The 23,900-nt window shown below is 42.8% G+C and overlaps 1 pseudogene; it reads right to left on the reverse strand.

Annotated features, from left to right (window-relative positions):
* Nucleotides 1-2,201: 2,201 nt before the first annotated feature.
* LOC139358583 (zinc finger protein 337-like) overlaps nt 2,202-23,900 on the reverse strand; it is a 35,039-nt pseudogene continuing 13,340 nt past the window's right edge.

Genomic DNA, 23,900 nt, shown 5'->3' on the forward strand with positions numbered 1-23,900 from the left:
CTACAGGTGCCCGCCACCACGACCAGCTAATTTTTTGTATTTTTACTAGAGACGGGGTTTCACCATATTAGCCAGGACGGTCTTGAACTCCTGACCTTGTGATCTGCCCGCCTCAGCGTCCCAAAGTTCTGGGATTACAGGCCTCAATTTTTAAAAATTTGTTGAGGCCAGGCTTGGTGGCTCATGCCTGTAATCCTGGTGTTTTGGGAATCTGAAGCTCCTCAAGTGGGAGGATTCTTTGAGGCCCAGAGTTTGAGACAAGACTGGGCAACATAGTGAGACACTGTCTCTACAAAACGTTGAAAATTAACTAGGCATTGTGGTGTGCACCTGTAGTCCTTATTACTTGGGAGGCTGAAGAGGGGATCATTTGAGCTCAAGAGTTCAAGGCTGCAGTGAGCTATGATAACAGCACTGCACTCCTGCCTGGATGACAGAGCGAGACCCTGTCTTTAAAAAAAAAAAAAAAGTTGAGACTTGTTTTGTGGCCTAATGTATTAGGTTTACCCTGGAGAATGTTCCATGTGATGATGAGAAGAATGTGTGTTCTATAGCTGTTGGATAAAAGATTCTGAAATATCTGTTAGGTCCATTTGGTCTAAAGTGCAGTTTAAATCCAATGTTTGTTGATTTTTCTGTTTAGATGATCCAATGCTGACAGTGGAGTGAAGTTCTCAATAGTTATTGTCTTGGAATCTTTATTTTTTATAGTATTTGCTTTATGTATCTGAGTGCTCTGTTGTTGGATACATATATATTTAGAGTTGTTATCTACTCTTACACTCCGATAGCATTTTTGCTATGAAGTGAATCTCCTGGGTTGGATGTTATATTACTTGGTATTTCATGTCTTTGGATCAGGCATGAGTAATAGTGCTGGCTGAGCCTTACAGGACTAGAAAGGCAAATCCATGTTTGGAATAAATCCAGGTATTTATCCCTGTGAGGCTGAATCACTGTTTTTTAGAGGCTGGCAGGTGGCTGATGTAGTCAGTTTGTCCCCAGGTAAATAGTTTATTTTCTTGAGGAATACTGTCATATTAGGGACTCAACTTTCTGCTGATACATGCTGGGTAGTTCTTGGCAATTTTTTTTTTTTTTTTTTTTTTTTTTAGATGGAGTCTCGCTCTGTCACCCAGGCTGGAGTGCAGTGGCGCGATCTTGGCTCACTGCAAGCTCCACCTCCCGGGTTCACACCATTCTGCCTCAGCTTCCCGAGTAGCTGGGACTACAGGCACCCGCCACCACACCCGGCTAATTTTTTGTATTTTTAGTAGAGACTAGGTTTCACCATGTTAGCCAGGATGGTCTTGATCTCCTGACCTCGTGATCCACTTGCCTCGGCCTCCCAAAGTGCTGGGGTTACAAGTGTAATCCCAAATATAATTATGTATTTATATAATTATATTATATATGTGTGTGTGTGTGTACATATGTATTTGTCGAGCTTTCCTGTTCATCATTATATTGTGCATTGCCCATTTAATCAGCACAATCAGTGAAATGACAGTTTCTACTTTGTTGCTCCTATTAGGATGTGTTTTTTTTTTAGAATGTTAGAAATGTTGCAGAAACTAATTCAACCTTTTTTTTTTTGTTTTTGTTTTTGTTTAGACAAGGTCTCACTCTGTTGCCCAGACTTGAGTGCAGTGGTGTGGTCACAGCTCACTGCAGCCTCAACTCCCCAGCCTCAGGTGATCCTCCCATCTAAGCCTCCCAAGTAGCTTGGACTACAGGCATGTGCCACCACACCTGGCTAGTTTTTTGTAGAGATGGGATTTTGCCACTTTAGCCAGGCTGGTCTTGAACTCCTGCACTCAAGCGATCCACTCAACTTGGCATCAGAAAGTGTTGGGATTATAGGCATGAACCACTGTGTCTAATCTCTAATTCAACTGTTTTACTTCACTTCTCCATATGCACATTCTACCAGTGCACTAACTTCATGTTGAGTAAGAAACAGGGAAAAAGTAGCTATGAGTTGCCTTATGTTTCCAATCCCATCTGTGTGATCATTTTCCTGCTCAAAAGGAACTTGAGCAGGAAATGCGTTGACCAGGTTCCTTGGCTGTTTATGCTAAGATGTTGTCTTCTGAATTCAAATCAAATTCTGGGTCCAAATGGACAGTGGTGTCTCTTGGGGCTGTCAGTGTCCCTGATTACTCAGATGTAAATGTGTTCAATACGGAAGAGAAGCACAGAATTCTGGTGAACCCACAATGTATAGTGAAACTCAAAATGAGTATGAGGAAAGTTATGGAAGTTGAAGGGCAAGCATCACAAATACCGTTTACAAAAGGATAGGCATATTGCATGTATCTTCCCTGTGCTGGACAGGGGTTGTGTACAGCTATGTAGGGCACATGTGCATTAAGCTGGCCTTAATTGTGAAGGTTCTGTGGTAATGAATGGTGGAAATGCTATTCATAAGGAAGGATGGGCCATTTCTACACACTCAGATGGTCTGTGGCTGGGAGCATGGCAGAGGCAATCTTGGGCATCCATGGAGATGTTCCTGTATCATTTTTCAGGATCCCAGATTTTCCTCACAAAGGGTCTGACCTCTACAAAATAGACATGCATTGGCTAAGCATTCCAACATCTGTAGAGCTCTGCCACTGTAACTACAAGGCCTTCAGCCTACATATTTGGGCAATGATTCTGCCTTCTATCCAAGAAAATAAAGGCCTCGTAAGCACTCATCAAGGAGTCCTGGTTTACTTAACCACTGTTTGCTAATGGCTGAATGACGTCTTCAATTTCTCAAGGTCCTTCTGCAGGTGGTAATGCAGATCAGCGATAATCAGTCTACTCCGCTCTTTGTAGGCACTTTCTCTACATTTTCTAAGGCCTGCATCATCACACATGCCACAGCATTCTCTATCATTGAAGCATTTTCTCAGGAAATCACCTGTGAAATATTTTGCAGCTAACCACCTACCTGTGCCCCACTAGCCAACCTGCTTTACTCCTGCCAGGCAGGTGAGTGGTCCCCAGATCCCTATTTTACCACCTGTTTTGTCAGACTGTTCTTGGTATCACTGTGTTGGAGGGAGTTCTCTGCAAAGACCAAGATGGGACTGCATGTACAGAGATTTTATTTCAAGATATGATTGTGAGAGAATGATGAGGGGAGCAGTTACTTAGTCTATTTGAGCTGTTATAACAAAATACCACTGGCTAGGAAATGTATAAAGAGGACTTTATTTTCCCAGAGTTCTGGAGGCAAAGTTCATCATCAAAATATCAGTAGGTTCAATTGTCTGTTGAGGGCTCATGTCTGTTTCTAAGATGATGCCTTCATGCTGCATCTTTTGGAAGGGAGGAGCATTGTGTCCTCACAGAGCAGAAAATAGAAGGGCCACAGGACAAACTCCCTCTATCAAGCCTTTTCATAAGGGCACCTGATCCCATTCACAAAAACTCTATATTCATGACTTGACTTAATCACTTCCCAAAGGTCCCACTTCCTAATACTGTCACACTGTTTCAACAGTAAACAGTTTATGTAGCGTTTCAACATAAATTAAGGAGGGGACAAAACATTCAAACCAAGGAAGGCTGGGAGGGCAGCCAGAGGGAAGGAAAGTGCAAGAAGAGGTTTGGTGGAGGTGTCCTAGATTGCCTGCAGTCCAAGGAGGTTGGGGAGATTGTCAGTAACAGACTTCCCTTGGTATCCCTGCTCTGCAGTCACTGGCTAAGAGCAGTCCTTAGACAAAACAGCCTGGCACAAATACAAGAACATGTGCTCAGTAGGAAAGAGACCATATTTCCCCAATAGCCTAAATAATGCCCTCCCCTCAACTGGCATCTCTGTTCCTTAAACATTGACCTCTTTTCTCCGAATCTCTTGGGGACACATGGGTTGAATTCAGGTTCTCTGTGGCCCTCTGGATTCTGTCTGCCTTTGTTATATCTTCACAAACAAGTTATGCAGCCTCAACTGAAGCTTGTAACAAAGCAAAGTTACTCTCCTGTGTGTGTCCTCTGATGGCTGGTGAGATATGGCTTCAAGATGAAGCCTCACCCACACTCCCTGTACAAAAACCCTTCTCACGTAAGTGTCTCTTTAAGTGCTTACTGTAGTATGACTTATTGCTAAACTTTCGTCCACACTCTTGGCATTCATAAGGCCTCTCTCCTGTGTGTATTCTTTCATGCACAGTGAGGTCTGACTTACTGGTATAGCCTCGCTTACACTCCTGGCACACAAAAGGCTTCTTGGAGTGTATCCGCCAGTGGTGTCTGGTGAGACTTCTCTTCCAGCTGAAGCCTTGTCCACACACATTACACACGAAGGGCTTCTCCCCTGAGTGTGTCCTCTGGTGTGTGAGGAGATTTCCCTTCCAGTTGAAGCCTCGACCACACTCCTTGCATACAAAAGGCTGCTTGCCAGAATGTGCAAGCTGGTGTTTCACAAGGTTTGACTTCCAGATAAATCCTTGCCCACATTCACTACAGATGAAAGGCTTCTCCCCCGAGTGTGTCTTCTGGTGGAAGAGGAGAGTTGACTTTAGGATGAAGCCTCGCCCACAATCCTAGCAATTAAATGGCCTTTCCCCTGAGTGTGTCCACTGATGTCTAAGATTTGCCTTCAAACTAAAACTTTTCTCACACTGCTTGCACATGAAGGGTTTCTCTCCTGAGTGTGTCCTCTGATGTATGGTGAGATTTGGCTTCAAGGTAAAGCCTCGCCCACAATCCCTGCAGAAAAAACGTTTCTCTCCCAAGTGTGCCCTCAGGTGCTTGTTATACGAGGACTTATCCCGAAACCTTCGCCCACACTCCCGACATCCATAAGGCTTCTCCTCTGAGTGTGTCCTCTGGTGTAATGTGAAGGTTGACTTTTGGATATGTGGGGAAAAGGAAGAGAGATCAGCCTGTTACTGTGTCTATATAGAAAGAAGTAGACATAAGAGACTCCATTTTGTTCTGTATTTGTGATGCTGTTAATCTGTGACCCTACCCCCAACCTTGTCCTTTGCAAGAGACATGTGTTGCGGTGACTCAAGGTTTAATGGATTTTGGGCTGTGCAGGATGTGTCTTTGTTAAACAAATGCCTGAAGGTAGCTTGCTGGTTAAAAGTTATCACCATTCTCTTAATTTCAACTACCCAGAGACACGTACACGGCCAAAGGTCGCAGGGACCTCTGCCTAGGAAAGCTAGGTATTGTCTAAGGTTTCTCCCCATGTGATAGACTGAAACTATGCTGCCAAAAGGTTTATGGAGATGTTTACATATGCATCTCAAGGCACAGCATTGTCCTTTGAACTTATTCATGTCACAGAGGTTTTTGTTCATATGTCTTACTGCCGATTTCCTCTTTTTTCTTTGATCCTATTGTCCTGCCACTCCCCTGTCTTTAAGATGGTAAAGATAATTATCAATAAATACTAAGGGAACTCAGAGACTGGGGCCGGCGTGGGTCCTCTGTAAGCTGAGCGCCGGTCCCCTGGGCCCCCGCTTTTCTTTCTCTATACTTTGTCTCTGTGTCTTATTTCTTTTCTCAAGTCTCTCGTTCCACCTTACGAGAAACACCCACAGGTGTGGAGGGGCAGGACACCCCTTCAGGATAAAGCCTCGTCCACAGTCCTTGCACACAAAAGGCTTCTCCTCTGAGTGTGTGATCTGATGTTTCACAAGGGTTGACTTCTGAATAAACCCTTGCCCACATTCTCTACAAACGAAAGGTTTCTCCCCTGAGTGTGTTCTCTGGTGGTAGATGAGAGTTTGACTTTTGGCTAAAGCTTCGCTCACAATCCTTGCACACAAAAGGCTTCTCCCCTGAGTGTGTTCTCTGGTGTCTGAGGAGACTTCCTTTCACGCTAAAACTTTGCTCACACTGCCTGCACGCGAAGGGCTTCTCCCCTGAGTGTGTCCTCTGGTGTGTGATGAGGTGTGACTTATTGCTAAAGCCTCGGCCACACTCCTGGCATCTGTAAGGCTTCTCTCCTGAGTGTATTCTCTTGTGCACAACGAAGTATGACTTATTAGTATAGCCTCGCCCACACTCCTTGCACACAAAAGGCTTCTCCCCTGAATGTGCCTTCAAGTGCTTGTTGTATGAGGACTTATCATTAAACCTTCGCCCACACTCCTGGCATTCATAAGGCTTCTCTCCTGTGTGTGTTCTCTCATGCACAGTAAGGTATGACTTACTGGTGTAGCCTCGTCCACACACCTTGCACAGAAAAGGCTTCTCTCCTGAGTGTGTCCTCTGGTGTCTGAGATTTGCTTTGAGGCTGAAGCCTCGCCCACACTCACTGCATACATAGGACTTCTCTCCTGTGTGTGTCTTCTGGTGCAAGAGCAATGCTGACTCATTTCTAAAGCCCTGGTGACACTCCCTGCATGTAAAAAGTTTCTGCCTGGAATGTGCTTTTTTGTGTATGATTACTATCGTCTTCTGGCTGAAGTCTTGCCCACGCTCTGCACACCTGAATGCTCCCCATCTTGAATTTTCTATTCCTTTCAATACTTTGTCTATTTCTGTAGGATTTTCCCTCTGGCCTTGACTAGACTCTATTTCCACTACACTGTTCCTCCTCCTTGAGCTTACTGCATGTCTTAGGGGTGGGCTGGAAAATGCCATGGGCTTAGAGCTTTTTTCTTTCTCTTGACCTTCAGCTGTGTCACTCTGGAAGCTTTGATCAGAAAACTGTAGTTGCTGTTGCCTCTGATGTGCAAGTCCAAGATTCTTGGGCCGCAGGACATGTTCTGCATATATTCCTGGAGAACAGACCAACAATGAGACTGAATCAGTAATGAAAAGTCTTCTATCAAAGAAAAACCTAGGACCCAATTGCTTTACTGCTTAATTCTAGTAAACTCATAGAGAACAACAAACATCAATTCTTCTCAAACTATTCCAAAAACCTGAAGCGGGGCGGGGAGGAATTCTTCCTAACTCATTCTACAAGACCAGCATTATCCTGATACCAAAAACAGACAAGAACACAACAAAAACAGAGAACTACAGGCCAATATCCCTGATGACGCTAAATGGAAAAATCCTCAACAAAATACTAGCAAACCCAATCCAGTAACACAGAAAAGATAATACACCATGACCAAATGAGATTTATCCCAGGTATGCAATCATGATTCAACATACACAAATCAATACTTGTGATACATCACATCAACAGAGTGAAGGACCAAAAGACATATGATCATCTCAACAGATACAGAAAAGGATTTGATATAATTCAAAATCCCATTATGATAAAAACTTTTGTTTTTTTGAGACAGGGTCTCACTCTGTTGCCCAGGCTGGAGTGCAGTGGCATGATCATGGTTCACTGCAGCCTCGACCTCCCAGGCTTACACGATCCTCTCACCTTAACTTCCCGAATAGCTGAACTCCAGGTGCCTGCCTGTAGTCAAGCCACAGGTGCCACTGCCTGGCTAATTTTTGTATTTTTTGTAGAGATGGGATTTCGCCATGTTGTCCAGGAAAAGTACTCCAAAACTTGTCGGATATATGATTATATGAGCTTTCCTACATCATCTGTATAATTTCTAATTTTTCTGATCACTCAGATAATGAGAGTTAAGTTTGCTGATTCTGTAAAGTTACAGGGTAACTTACAATGGTGTTATTTTGGCACTACCCACATACACCCCATCTTCTCATACCTGCACTGAACCAGCTTTGTCATTCTGCCAGTAACCTCACTTATGAGTTAAATAAAATCCTAACATGTACTCCCATTACATTAAACATTCACACTTTCAGAAGTCAGTGGTAGACAAGAAGCCTTTTATTTTAATTAACTGACAGACAAATCAGCAAGCAATTAATATGGGGGCGAGAGAAGGGAGTTGATAATGGACTGAACGTTAGCATCCCCCCCCAAACTCATATGTTGATGCCTTAACCTCCAATGTGATGGTATTTGGAGGTGGAGTTGTTGGGAGATAAACAGGTTTAGTTGAGATCATGGGGTGACCATGAGAGGACACAGCAAGAAGGTCGCAGCCTGCGAGCCAGGATGGGGACCCTCACAATGAAGCAAAGGTGCCAGCACCTTCATCTTGGAATTCCCAGATTCTAGAACTGTAAGAAATAAATGTCTGTTGTTTAAGCCTCCCAGTCTATGATATTTTGTCATTTCTATGATATTTGAGATGACTAAGAAAGGAGTCTCTTCCCACCTATGCAAACTGAGGAAGTGGCACCGATCATAAATCCAAAAGCAGAGACTTCATACCCATGAAAACACAGACCGGCTCCAAATTTCTCAGTGGATGCCCCCACATTTTTTATGGGGTGGTGGGAAGCAAGGAATGAGAAAGAACTCCACAGTCTGTATGAACCTGCTTTTTTGGGAAACAACAGGACAAAGTCAACAACAATAACCATAAAAAAAAAATCAACCTGCTAATTTTCTGACAGAGAGTATACTGTGTAATTCCACTTACAAGAAGTTCTAAGATAGGTGAAATTAAGGCATATTGAACAAAATCCAAATAGTGATTTTCTCTGGTGGATGTGGGGGCAGGAAATGACTGGAAAAAGGCGTAAGAGTACTTCTGGGGTGAAAGTAATTGTTATGTGTTGTCACAGGGGTCCAGATTACATAAAGATATGCATATGTCAAAGCTCACTGAATGTTACACTTAAGATTTATGCATCTTACATAAGTCCTAAGAAGAACCACAAAGAAACATTATAATATTACTTATTGATATGCATGCTGAAGTGTTTATCAGTAAAGGATAATGATGTCTCCAATATTAAAGAGCATCAAAAGGAAGATGGACTTATGGAGAGAGCAATGTACAGCTGGATAAGTAAGTGAAAAAGAATATGGAGCACAGAGCTAAATGCTGACTGTAGGTGGTAGACTGACAGGTGTTCATTCTATAAGCCTTTCAACTTTTTAGTATCCACCAAAATATAATTGTTTAACATTTGCTTCACAAAAAAATGCTGGAAGAAAGAAAGTATTATAGGATGTAAACTCAAAATATACATGCCATGAAATAAGGAAAGTTAAATGAGCATTACAGTCACCAAAAATATCTTAAGAACTAATATTAATATTAAATGAAATAGATAATAATATAGTAACTATTATTATGTTTTACAAATGAAATACGATGACCAGGATTTGCTTCAAAATAATCCAGGAATGGGAGATGAGGGTGAAAGTACAGAGGACACAAGATTCCCTGTAAGCCAATAAAATTATAATAATTCTAACCTTGCATGTATTTAATAGTAGGCTAAAATATATAAAGTAGGTCCTACAAAACTTAGTAGATATAGAACAATCCACTATGAATATAGAAGATGTAAAAACCATCTTTTCAAGTATTGGATAGTTCAAACTGCCCTCCCTAAAAAAAATCTGTAAAGACACAGAAGAGTTAAGCAACAACAACAAAAATTTTTATATATAATTGGCCAAGCATGGTGGCTCATGTCTGTAATCCCAGCACTTTGGGAGGCCGAGGCGGGTGGATCACCTGAGGTCAGGAGTTCAAAACCACCCTGGCCAACATGATGAAACCCATCTCAAGTAAAAATACAAAAAAAAATTAACCAGGGGTGGTGGTGAGCACATGTAATCCCAGCTACTCAGAAAGCTAAGACAGGAGAATTGCTTGAACCTGGGAGGTGGAGATTTCAGGGAGCCAAGATCGTGTCACTGCACTCCAGTCTGGGTTACAAGAGTGAAACTCCGTCTCAAAACAAAACAAAACTTTGTATCTTTAAATCTTTGTATCTTTATAAACTTGATCTACGAAGGGTTTCTTAAACAAGACATAAAGAGACTTCTAAGTACTCGAGGAGAACTGCAGCTAAGTAAGGCTAAATCTGTCCACACATTCACTAAATAGGATATAAAGGTCAATAGAAACAGATGACCCTGAAACTGACACAAAACAAGACAGAGAAAACTAAATTTATCATTGTCATAAGCAGAAAACTTAACATCACTTTTTAGCTGTCTCCTGTGGTCTCACTGTGAGGAGTGAGGGAAGCCAGTAAACTAGAATGAAAAGAGAAGAGAGGAAAACAGGGCCTAACTGTGAACTAAAACTGCTCCAAGAGAGAACAAGTCCACCCTAGAGGCAAGAATCATCATCATCATCGTCGTCGAGGCAAGAATCATCATCATCATCATCGAGTCCTGATGATCATCATTATCATGATCATCATGAGTCCTGATCATCATCATCATCATCATGAGTCCGGATCATCATCATCATCATCATCATCATCATGAGTCCTGATCATCATCATCATCATCATCATGAGTCCTGATTATCATGATCATCATGAGTCCTGATCATCATCAGCATCGAGTCCTGATCATCATCATCATCATCATGAGTCCTGATCATCATCATCATCGAGTCCTCATCATCATCATCATGAGTCCTGATCATCATAATCATCGAGTCCTGATCATCATCATCATCATGAGTCCTGATCATCATCATCATGAGTCCTGATCATCATCATCATCGAGTCCTGATCATCATCATCATGAGTGCTGATCATCATCATCATCATCATGAGTCCTGATCATCATCATCATCATGAGTCCTGATCATCATCATCATCAGTCCTGATCATCATCATCATGAGTCCTGATCATCATCATCATCATGAGTCCTGAGCATCATCATCGAGTCCTGATCGTCATCATCATCATGAGTCCTGATCATCATCATCATCATCATGAGTCCTGATCATCAACATCATGAGTCCTGATCATCATCATCATCGAGTCCTGATCATCATCATCATCACGAGTCCTGATCATCATCATCATCATCATGAGTCCTGATCATCATGATCATCATCATCATGAGTCCTGATCATCATCATCATCAGTCCTGATCATCATCACCATCATCATGAGTCCTGATCATCATCATCATCATCATTATCATGAGTCCTGATCATCATCATCATCATCATTATCATGAGTCCTGATCATCATCATCATCATCCTCATGATCAGGACTCATGGGTCCTGATCATCATCATCATCATTATGAGTCCTGATCATCATCATCATCAGTCCTGATCATCATCATCATCATGAGTCCTGATCATCATCGAGTCTTGATCATCATCATCATGAGTCCTGATCATCATCATCATCATGAGTCCTGATCATCATCATCAACATCATGAGTCCTGATCATCATCATCATCATCATCATGAGTCCTGATCATCATCATCATCAAGAGTCCTGATCATCATCATCATCATGAGTCCTGATCATCATCATCATCATCATCATGAGTCCTGATAATCATCATCATCATGAGTCCTCCTCCTCCTCCTCATCATCATCATCATCATGGGTCCTGATCATCATCATGAGTCCTGATCATCATCATCATCATCATGAGTCCTGAGCATCATCATCATCATGAGTCCTGATCATCATCATGAGTCCTGATCATCATCATCATCATCATGAGTCCTGATCATCATCGAGTCGTGATCATCATCATCATGTGTCCTGATCATCATCATCATCATCACCATGAGGCTTGATCATCATCATCATCATCATCATGAGCCTTGATCATCATCATCATGAGTCCTGATCATCATCATCATCATCATGAGTGTTCATCATCATCATCATCATGAGTCCTGATCATCATCATCATCGAGTCCTGATCATCATCATCATCATGAGTCCTGATCATCATCATCATCATCATGAGTCCTGATCATCATCATCAACATCATGAGTCCTGATCATCATCATCATCATCATCATGAGTCCTGATCATCATCATCATCAAGAGTCCTGATCATCATCATCATCATGAGTCCTGATCATCATCATCATCATCATCATGAGTCCTGATAATCATCATCATCATGAGTCCTCCTCCTCCTCATCATCATCATCATCATCATGGGTCCTGATCATCATCATCATCATCATGAGTCCTGAGCATCATCATCATCATGAGTCCTGATCATCATCATCATGAGTCCTGATCATCATCATCATCATCATGAGTCCTGATCATCATCGAGTCGTGATCATCATCATCATGTGTCCTGATCATCATCATCATCATCACCATGAGGCTTGATCATCATCATCATCATCATGAGTCCTGATCATCATCATCATGAGTCCTGATCATCATCATCATCATCATGAGTGTTGATCATCATCATCATCATGAGTCCTGATCATCATCATCATCGAGTCCTGATCATCATCATCATCATGAGTCCTGATCATCATCATCATCATCAAGAGTCCTGAGCATCATCATCACCATGAGTCCTGATCATCATCATCATCATGAGTCCTGAGCATCATCATCATCATGAGTCCTGATCATCATCATCATCGAGTTCTGATCATCATCATCATCATCATGAGTCATGATCATCATCATCATCATCATCATCATGAGTTCTGATCATCATCATCGAGTCGTGATCATCATCATCATCATGAGTCCTGATCATCATCATCATCATGAGTGTTAATCATCATCATCATCATGAGTCCTGATCATCATCAAGTCCTGATCATCATCATCATGAGTCCTGATCATCATCATCATCATGAGTGTTGATCATCATCATCATGAGTCCTGATCATCATCATCATCATCGAGTCCTGATCATCATCATCATCATCATGAGTCCTGATCATCATCATCATCAAGAGTCCTCCTCATCATCATCATCATGAGTCCTGGTCATCATCATCATCATCATGAGTCCTGATCATCATCATCATCATGAGTCCTGATCATCATCAACATCATCATGAGTCCTGATCATCATCATCATGAGTCCTGATCATCATCATCATCATCATCATCATCGTGAGTCCTGATCATCATCATCATCATCATGAGTCCTGATCATCATCATCATCATGAGTCCTGATCATCATCATCATCATGAGTCCTCATCATCATCATTGAGTCCTGATCATCATCCTCATCCAGTCCTGATCATCATCATCATAATCATCATGAGTCCTGATCATCATCATCATCATCATCATCATGAGTCCTGATCATCATCATCATCGAGTCCTGATCATCATCATGAGTCCTGATCATCATCATCATCATTATGAGTCCTGATCATCATCATCAGTCCTGATGATCATCATCATCATGAGTCCTGATCATCATCGAGTCTTGATCATCATCATCATCATGAGTCCTGATCATCATCATCATCATGAGTCCTGATCATCATCATCAACATCATGAGTCCTGATGATCATCATCATCATCATGAGTCCTGATCATCATCATCATCAAGAGTCCTGATCATCATCATCATCATGAGTCCTGATCATCATCATCATCATCATGAGTCCTGATAATCATCATCATCATGAGTCCTCCTCCTCCTCCTCATCATCATCATCATCATGGGTCCTGATCATCATCATGAGTCCTGATCATCATCATCATCATCATGAGTCCTGAGCATCATCATCATCATGAGTCCTGATCATCATCATCATGAGTCCTGATCATCATCATCATCATCATGAGTCCTGATCATCATCGAGTCGTGATCATCATCATCATGTGTCCTGATCATCATCATCATCATCACCATGAGGCTTGATCATCATCATCATCATCATGAGTCCTGATCATCATCATCATGAGTCCTGATCATCATCATCATCATCATGAGTGTTGATCATCATCATCATCATGAGTCCTGATCATCATCATCATCGAGTCCTGATCATCATCATCATCATGAGTCCTGATCATCATCATCATCATCAAGAGTCCTGAGCATCATCATCACCATGAGTCCTGATCATCATCATCATCATGAGTCCTGAGCATCATCATCATCATGAGTCCTGATCATCATCATCATCGAGTTCTGATCATCATCATCATCATCATGAGTCATGATCATCATCATCATCATCATCATCATGAGTTCTGATCATCATCATCGAGTCGTGATCATCATCATCATCATGAGTCCTGATCATCATCATCATCATGAGTGTTAATCATCATCATCATCATGAGTCCTGATCATCATCAAGTCCTGATCATCATCATCATGAGTCCTGATCATCATCATCATCATGAGTGTTGATCATCATCATCATGAGTCCTGATCATCATCATCATCATCGAGTCCTGATCATCATCATCATCATGAGTCCTGATCATCATCATCATCAAGAGTCCTCCTCATCATCATCATCATGAGTCCTGGTCATCATCATCATCATCATGAGTCCTGATCATCATCATCATCATGAGTCCTGATCATCATCAACATCATCATGAGTCCTGATCATCATCATCATGAGTCCTGATCATCATCATCATCATCATCATCATCATCGTGAGTCCTGATCATCATCATCATCATCATGAGTCCTGATCATCATCATCATCATGAGTCCTGATCATCATCATCATCATGAGTCCTCATCATCATTGAGTCCTGATCATCATCCTCATCCAGTCCTGATCATCATCATCATAATCATCATGAGTCCTGATCATCATCATAATCATCATCATCATGAGTCCTGATCATCATCATCATCGAGTCCTGATCATCATCATCATCATGAGTCCTGATCATCATCATCATCATTATGAGTCCTGATCATCATCATCAGTCCTGATGATCATCATCATCATGAGTCCTGATCATCATCGAGTCTTGATCATCATCATCATCATGAGTCCTGATCATCATCATCATCATGAGTCCTGATCATCATCATCAACATCATGAGTCCTGATCATCATCATCATCATCATGAGTCCTGATCATCATCATCATCAAGAGTCCTGATCATCATCATCATCATGAGTCCTGATCATCATCATCATCATCATGAGTCCTCATCATCATCATTGAGTCCTGATCATCATCATCATCGAGTCCTGATCATCATCATCATAATCATGAGTCCTGATCATCATCATCATCATCATCATGAATCCTGATCATCATCATCGAGTCCTGATCATCATCATCATCTGAGTCCTGATCATCATCATCATCATCATCATGAGTCCTGATAATCATCATCATCATCATGAGTCCTCCTCCTCATCATCATCATCATCATCATGGGTCCTGATCATCATCATGAGTCCTGATCATCATCATCATCAAGAGTCCTGATCATCATCATCATCGAGTCCTGAGCATCATCATCATCATGAGTCCTGATTATCATCATCATCATCATGAGTCCTGACCATCATCATCATCATCATGAGTCCTGATCATCATCAAGTCGTGATCATCATCATCATGAGTCCTGATCATCATCATCATCATCATCACCATGAGGCTTGATCATCATCATCATCATGAGTGTTGATCATCATCATCATCATGAGTCCTGATCATCATCATCGAGTCCTGATCATCATCATCATGAGTCCTGATCATCATCATCATCATCATCACCATGAGGCTTGATCATCATCATCATCATCATGAGTGTTGATCATCATCATCATCATGAGTCCTGATCATCATCATCAAGTCCTGATCATCATCATCGTGAGTCCTGAGCATCATCATCATGAGTCCTGATCATCATCATCATAGAGTCCTGATCATCATCATCGAGTCCTGATCATCATCATCATCATCATCGAGTCCTGATCATCATCATCCTCATGAGTCCTGATAATTATCATCATCATGAGTCCTCCTCCTCCTCCTCCTCATCATCATCGTGGGTCCTGATCATCATCATGAGTCCTGATCATCATCATCATCGAGTCCTGATCATCACCATCATCATCATGAGTCCTGATCATCATCATCATCATCATGAGTCCTGATCATCATCATCATCATCATGAGTCCTGATCATCATCATCATCATAAGTCCTGATCATCATCATCATCATCATCATGAGTCCTGATCATCATCATCATGAGTCCTGATCATCATCATGAGTCCTGATCATCATCAACATCATCATGAGTCCTGATCATCATCATCATCATCATGAGTCCTGATCATCCTCATCATCATCATCATGAGTCCTGATCAAAATCATCGAGTCCTGCTTATCATCATCATGAGTCCTGATCATCATCATCATCATCATCATCATGTGTTGATCATCATCATCATGAGTCCTGATCATCATCATCATCATCATTGAGTCCTCATCATCATCATCATCAGGAGTCATGATCATCATCATCATCGAGTCCTGCTTCTCATCATCATCATGAGTCCTGATCATCGAGTCCTGATCATCATCATCATCATCATGAGTCCTGATCATCATCATCATCATCATGAGTCCTGATCATCATCATCATCATCATCATCATGAGTCCTGATCATCATCATCATCATCAGTACTGATAATCATCATCATCCTCATGATCAGGACTCATGAGTCCTGATAATCATCATCATCATCATGAGTCCTAATCATCATCATCGAGTCCTGATCATCATCATCATCAGTCCTGATCATCATCATCAACATCATGAGTCCTGATCATCATCATCATCATGAGTCCTGATCATCATCATGAGTCCTGATCATCATCATCATCATGAGTCCTGATCATCATCATCATCATCATGAGTCCTGATCATCATCATCATGAGTCCTGATCATCATCATCAGTGTTAATCATCATCATCATGAGTCCTGATCATCATCATCATCATCATGAGTCCTGATCATCATCATCATCATCGAGTCCTGATCATCATCATCATCATGAGTCCTGATCATCATCATCATGATTCCTGATCATCATCATCATGTGTCCTGATCATCATCATCATCTTGAGTCCTCATCATCATCATGAGTCCTGATCATCATCATCATGAGTTCTGATCATCATCATCATCATCGAGTCCTGATCATCATCATCATGAGTCCTGATCATCATCATCATCATCATGAGTCCTCATCATCATCATTGAGTCCTGATCATCATCATCATGAGTCCTGATCATATCATCATCATCATCATGAGTCCTGATCATCATCATCATCATCATGAGTCCTGATCATCATCATCATCAGTCCTGATCATCATCCCCATCATCATTAGTCCTGATCATCATCGAGTCCTGATCATCATCATCATCGTGAGTCCTGATCATCATCATCATCATCATGAGTCCTGATCATCATCATCATCATCATGTGTCCTGATCATCATCCTCATCATCTTGAGTCCTCATCATCATCATCATGAGTCCTGATCATCATCATCATCATGAGTCCTGATAATCATCATCATCATGAGTCCTCCTCCTCCTCCTCCTCATCATCATCATCGTGGGTCCTGATCATCATCATGAGTCCTGATCATCATCATCATCGAGTCCTGATCATCACCATCATCATCATGAGTCCTGATCATCATCATCATCATCATGAGTCCTGATCATCATCATCATCATCATGAGTCCTGATCATCATCATCATAAGTCCTGATCATCATCATCATCATCATCATGAGTCCTGATCATCATCATCATCATGAGTCCTGATCATCATCATGAGTCCTGATCATCATCAACATCATCATGAGTCCTGATCATCATCATCATCATCATGAGTCCTGATCATCCTCATCATCATCATCATGAGTCCTGATCAAAATCATCGAGTCCTGCTTATCATCATCATGAGTCCTGATCATCATCATCATCATCATCGTGTTGATCATCATCATCATGAGTCCTGATCATCATCATCATCATCATTGAGTCCTCATCATCATCATCATCAGGAGTCATGATCATCATCATCATCGAGTCCTGCTTCTCATCATCATCATGAGTCCTGATCATCGAGTCCTGATCATCATCATCATCATCATCATGAGTCCTGATCATCATCATCATCATCATCATTGAGTCCTCATCATCATCATCATCAGGAGTCATGATCATCATCATCATCGAGTCCTGCTTCTCATCATCATCATGAGTCCTGATCATCGAGTCCTGATCATCATCATCATCATCATGAGTCCTGATCATCATCATCATCATCATGAGTCCTGATCATCATCATCATCATCATCATCATGAGTCCTGATCATCATCATCATCATCAGTACTGATAATCATCATCATCCTCATGATCAGGACTCATGAGTCCTGATAATCATCACCATCATCATGAGTCCTAATCATCATCATCGAGTCCTGATCATCATCATCATCAGTCCTGATCATCATCATCAACATCATGAGTCCTGATCATCATCATCATCATGAGTCCTGATCATCATCATGAGTCCTGATCATCATCATCATCATCATGAGTCCTGATCATCATCATCATGAGTCCTGATCATCATCATCGAGTCCTGATCATCATCATCATGAGTCCTGATCATCATCATCATCATCATGAGTCCTGATCATCATCATCATCATCGAGTCCTGATCATCATCATCATCATGAGTCCTGATCATCATCATCATGATTCCTGATCATCATCATCATCTTGAGTCCTCATCATCATCATGAGTCCTGATCATCATCATGAGTCCTGATCATCATCATCATCATGATTCCTGATCATCATGTGTCCTGATCATCATCCTCATCATCTTGAGTCCTCATCATCATCAAGTCCTGATCATCATCATCATCGAGTCCTGATCATCATCATCATCATCATGAGTCCTGATCATCATCATCATCATCATCATGAGTCCTGATCATCATCATCATCAGTCCTGATCATCATCCCCATCATCATTAGTCCTGATCATCATCGAGTCCTGATCATCATCATCATCGTGAGTCCTGATCATCATCATCATCATCATCGAGTCCTGATCATCATCATCATCATCATGAGTCCTGATCATCATCATCATCATGATTCCTGATCATCATAATGTGTCCTGATCATCATCCTCATCATCTTGAGTCCTCATCATCATCAAGTCCTGATCATCATCATCATCGAGTCCTGATCATCATCATCATGAGTCCTGATCATCATCATCATCATCATGAGTCCTGATCATCATCATCATCATGATTCCTGATCATCATCATGTGTCCTGATCATCATCCTCATCATCTTGAGTCCTCATCATCATCATCATGAGTCCTGATCGTCATCATGAGTCCTGATCATCATCATCATCATCATGAGTCCTGATCATCATAATCATCATGAGTCCTGATCATCATCATCATCATGAGTCCTCATCATCATCATTGAGTCCTGATCATCATCATCATCGAGTCCTGATCATCATCATCATAATCATCATGAGTCCTGATCATCATCATCATCATCATCATGAGTCCTGATCATCATCATCATGAGTCCTGATCATCATCATCATCATCATGAGTCCTGATCATCATCATCATCATGAGTCCTGAGCATCATCATCATCATCATCATGAGTCTGATCATCATCATCATCATCATCATCATCATGAGTCCTGATCATCATCATCATCGAGTCCTGATCATCATCATCATCATGAGTCCTGATCATCATCATCATCATCATGAGTCCTGATGAACCACTGCAGTGACTAAGGGGACTTAAGAGGGTGCACAATTCTAGACCACAGCCCCACTCAGGCAGTACTTCTGGGGGAAATGGGGGAAGGAGGAAGGTGAAGTGACCTCTGGCAACAGTAGTACTGCTTAAAACATTAAAAGACAAGGAAAAAAGCTATGGGAATTGAAGAATAATAATGGACAGAGGTTTTAAGAAGCTAAAATAGAACTTAAACAAATTTACAAAAAAAAAAAAACCCATCAAAAAATGGGCAATGGATATGAACAGACACTTCTCAAAAGAAGACATTTATGCAGCCAACAAACTTAGAAAATATGCTCATCATCACTGGTCATTAGAGAAATGCAAATCAAAACCATAATGAGATACCATCTCATGCCAGTTAGAATGGCAATCACTAAAAAGTCAGGAAACAACAGGTGCTGGAGAGGATGTGGAGAAATAGGTATGCTTTTACACTGTCAGCGGGAGTGTAAATTAGTTCAACCATTGTGGAAGACAGTGTGGCGATTCCTCAAGGATCTAGAACTAGAAATATCATTTGACCCAGCAATCCCGTTACTGGGTATATACCCAAAGGATTATAAATCATTCTAGTATAAAGACACAGGCACATGTATGTTTATTGCAGCACTGTTCACAATAGCAAAGTCTTGGAACTAACCCAAATGCCTATCAATGATAGACCAGATAAAGAAAATGTGGCACATATATACCATGGAATACTATGTGGCTATAAAAAAGGATGAGTTCATGTCCTTTGCAGGAACATGGATGAAACTGGAAACCATCTTTCTCAGCAGAGTCACATAAGAAGTGAAAAATCAAACACTGTATGTTCCCACTCATAAGTAGGAGTTGAACCATGAGAACACATGGACACAGGGATGGGAACATTATACACTGGGGAATGTTGGGGGTTGGGGGGCAGGGGGAGGGATAGCATTAGGAGAAATACCTAATGTAAATGATGAGTTGATGGGTGTAGCAAACCAATATGGCACATGTATACCTATGTAAGAAACCTGCATGTTGTGCACATGTACCCCAGAACTTAAATTTAAAAAAAAAAGAAAATCAGTATATAGAAGAATGAGATCCAAATTATGTCAAAAAATTTATATTTACTTATACGGAAAAATAAATAAAAAACAAAACAAAACAAAAAGAAGCTAACATAGGAATACCCTGACAGTATCAGGAAGGGGCGACAGACTTAGGCTTGCAGTCGGGCAGTCACGAGGAAAGTCACAAATGAGGAGACTGAGTGGGAGAAAGAAGCCTAGCAAGTAGGGGGAAAGGAGGCTTCCTGGGAGAAGGAGTCCAGGGGCCCCAAGAGAACCCCTCACTCAGCAAGGACTGAAAGGCAGGCAGGGCCAGGTGGTCTGAAGAGCAGCCAAGGAGGCCAGAACAGCTTCCAGGTCCCCTGGCCTCAGAGAAGCCTCCTCCCTCCTGAAAGGCTGAGTGCTTTGTGCTCTGTCTGCCCTGTCTATCCCCTCACCTGCACGGGGGCCTGGCCGGCATCTTCTCTCTTCTCCCCAGGGCGCTTCCCCTTGCCCTAGCCACCTGATGAGTTCTGGTTTAGGATGGAGAATTCCTGCTCACAGAGAAAAAAACCATAAGGTGACTCCTGGTTGTAGGCTCCAGGGGCCATTTGCTGGAGCCACCCAGGGCAGGAAGGGAGGGAGACTCAGAGGGGGAAGGCTCAGGAGGACCCTGTCTACCATGCTCAGAGTACAAACCCCCAGGGGGAGCCGCAGGGTGGGGAAAGAGGCCTGCAGGTGCCCAGTGGCAGTCAGTATGAAACTTTACCAAAGGTAGACCTTCCTCAGGGGAATAGAGAAAACAACATTCTTGTCTCTGAACCTAACCCTATGGCAACATCAGAGGCGCCACAGGTCAAATGTTAGGCTCGAGGGAAGCCACGCTTACCTAGTGAGACCAGGTGGCTGTAGTTCTCCAGTGTCACCTCCCTGTACAGGGCTCTCTGAGCAGGATTCAGCAGCCTCCAATCCTTCTGGGTGAAATCCACAGTGACATCCCCAAATGCCAAGAAAGCCTGTAACACAAAACCCAGGCATGCTCACCAGGGACAGTGTTGCACTCAGGCAGTTGGAGGATTCCAGGTTCTGCCACCTGTGCCTGGAGTTCCAAGACCTCCGTCTCTGCCTGGCCCCAGTATTTATGGTGCTAGGTAGTCTTAATGGGGCTTCCTAGAAGCACAGAGAGTTTCAACTGCATGGAGCTTTAAACCTAGGCAGGGAGAAGAGGGAAACTCAAAAAATTAACTAACAGTGTTTCCTACAAACATATGAACAGTAAATAACACATTACTAAAGTTTTACGGTACCCTGAGCCATGTTCTGAGTTAGATACTCCATGAATTTCTAAATGAGCAAGACACAGCTCTCATGGATCTTCTGATAAAATGACAACCGATCATTTGGGACCTGCGCTGGAAAATGTAAATCTCCACTGCAGGATCCCAGAATTCAGATCCAGGTTAGATCTGATTTCTACCAAAAATCCAGTGCTGTATAGGGCAGTCTGAGCACATCTGAATTAGTGGATGGAGCACTTTTGAAAGAGCCCTTCTCACAGTACATCTGTTCTGCAACTACGCACGTGACCAGTTTGGCATCTCTGTAGGTGCCTGATGAATTTAAATTCCATTTGTGGCCAGGCACGGTGGCTTGTGCCTGTAATCCCAGCACTCTGAGAGGCTGAGGCGGGCGGATGACTTGAGGCCAGGAGTTTGAGACCAGCCTGGCCAACACGGTGAAACCCTGTCTCTACTAAAAATATAAAAATTAGCCAGGTGTGGTGGTGCATGGCTGTAATCTCAGGTGCTTGGGAGGCTGAGGCAGGAGAATCGCTTGAACCTGGGAGGAGGTTACAGTGAGCTGAGATTGTGCCACACCACTCCAGCCTAGGCGACAGAGCAAGACTCTGTCTCATAAATAAATAATCAATTCGTGAAGCTCATCAGACTACTAGACTCATGAGTCAGAAAGCCTCTCCTTTGACCCTTAACTGTCAATCCCTATTTCCCCCAGCACTGATCTATCATGTCACACCTACTGTAAAGATCCTCAAAATCCAGGCAGGCTGGGCATGCTGGCTCATGCCTATAATCCTAGCACTTTGGGAGGCTGATGCAGGATTGCTTGCATCCAGGAGTTTGAGACCAACCTGGGCAAAATAGCGAGACCCCAACTCCACATACACAAAAATAAAAAATTAGTTGAGCATGGTGGCAAGTGCCTGTAGTCCCAGTTAGTTGGGAGGCTGAGGTGTGAGCACTGTTTGAGCCTGGGAGGTCAAGGCTGCAGTGAGCTATTATTGTGCCACTGCACTTAGCCTGGGCAACAGTGAGACCCTGACCACCACCCCCCCAAAAAACCCAAAAGAAAAGCCAAGAAAACCCCAGACAGCTTAAAGACCAAGTTGGGCTCCTCAGGCTGGCATCCAGGCCTCTGTCCTCAGGAGGGTCAGAGGTAGCCAGCAGTCTTTAGGAATAATCAGATGACAGGGGCCAATGAGGGAGGTAGGTGGGAGCTATCTCAGCAGTTTAGGCCACGCTGTGAGGAGTCTGCAGGAAGTGGCAGAGCTATGGGAGGTGGCAATCCTACACTGTCAAACCGTGAGGACCCTGGTGAGCTTGGGCATCTGTGGCCAACTGACAATGCAGGCTCGGCACAGGGCAGTGACTGCTCCTCAGAGACGTGGCCGATCCAGGGCTGTAGGTGCAATCTCCCAGTTTGGTAATGCTGAAAGCCCATCTAACCATCCAACATGCTGTCTGCCAAACCAGAGATATTCAGGTGCCCTGTGTGACTCTGCACCTCCACTAGAACACACAGAAAATCAGCTGTGGCCACCCCAAGCCAGCACCTGGCAGACTTCTGAGTTGGGAGCCTAAAGGACCACAGTCCACTCCTGCACCCACATCTAGGCCATGCTTCTCGCAGCTGTTCCAGGCAGTGGCCATGCATTTTAAGGACATCAAGGCAAGCCCCTTCCGATCCAGGCGCTCCTCTGATGGCCCACTATGGCTTGAAGACCTGCTGGCCTGGCTGAGCCTCCCAAGGCTGTACTTGGTCTCCGATACTTCCACGCAATTTTATCCCCCTCTCCTCACTGGAGTCTGATGAGGCTCCAGTCATCCCCTTTTCTCTCTTGCAGGCCTTTCCTCTAACATGAGCCCAGCCCATCTCATTGCATCTTGGGATCTGCTTCTCCTAGGACCTGGATTCATCCACCAGCCGTCTGTGAGAACGTTGACTGCTAAAACCCTTCGTCCCTGCAGTTGAGCAGTCTGCCCAGTGGCGGCCTGAGATTGAGCACACTTCTGCCTCTTC

This window comes from Macaca nemestrina, chromosome 15 (genome assembly GCF_043159975.1).
Source record: "Macaca nemestrina isolate mMacNem1 chromosome 15, mMacNem.hap1, whole genome shotgun sequence".
Taxonomy (NCBI): domain Eukaryota; kingdom Metazoa; phylum Chordata; class Mammalia; order Primates; family Cercopithecidae; genus Macaca; species Macaca nemestrina.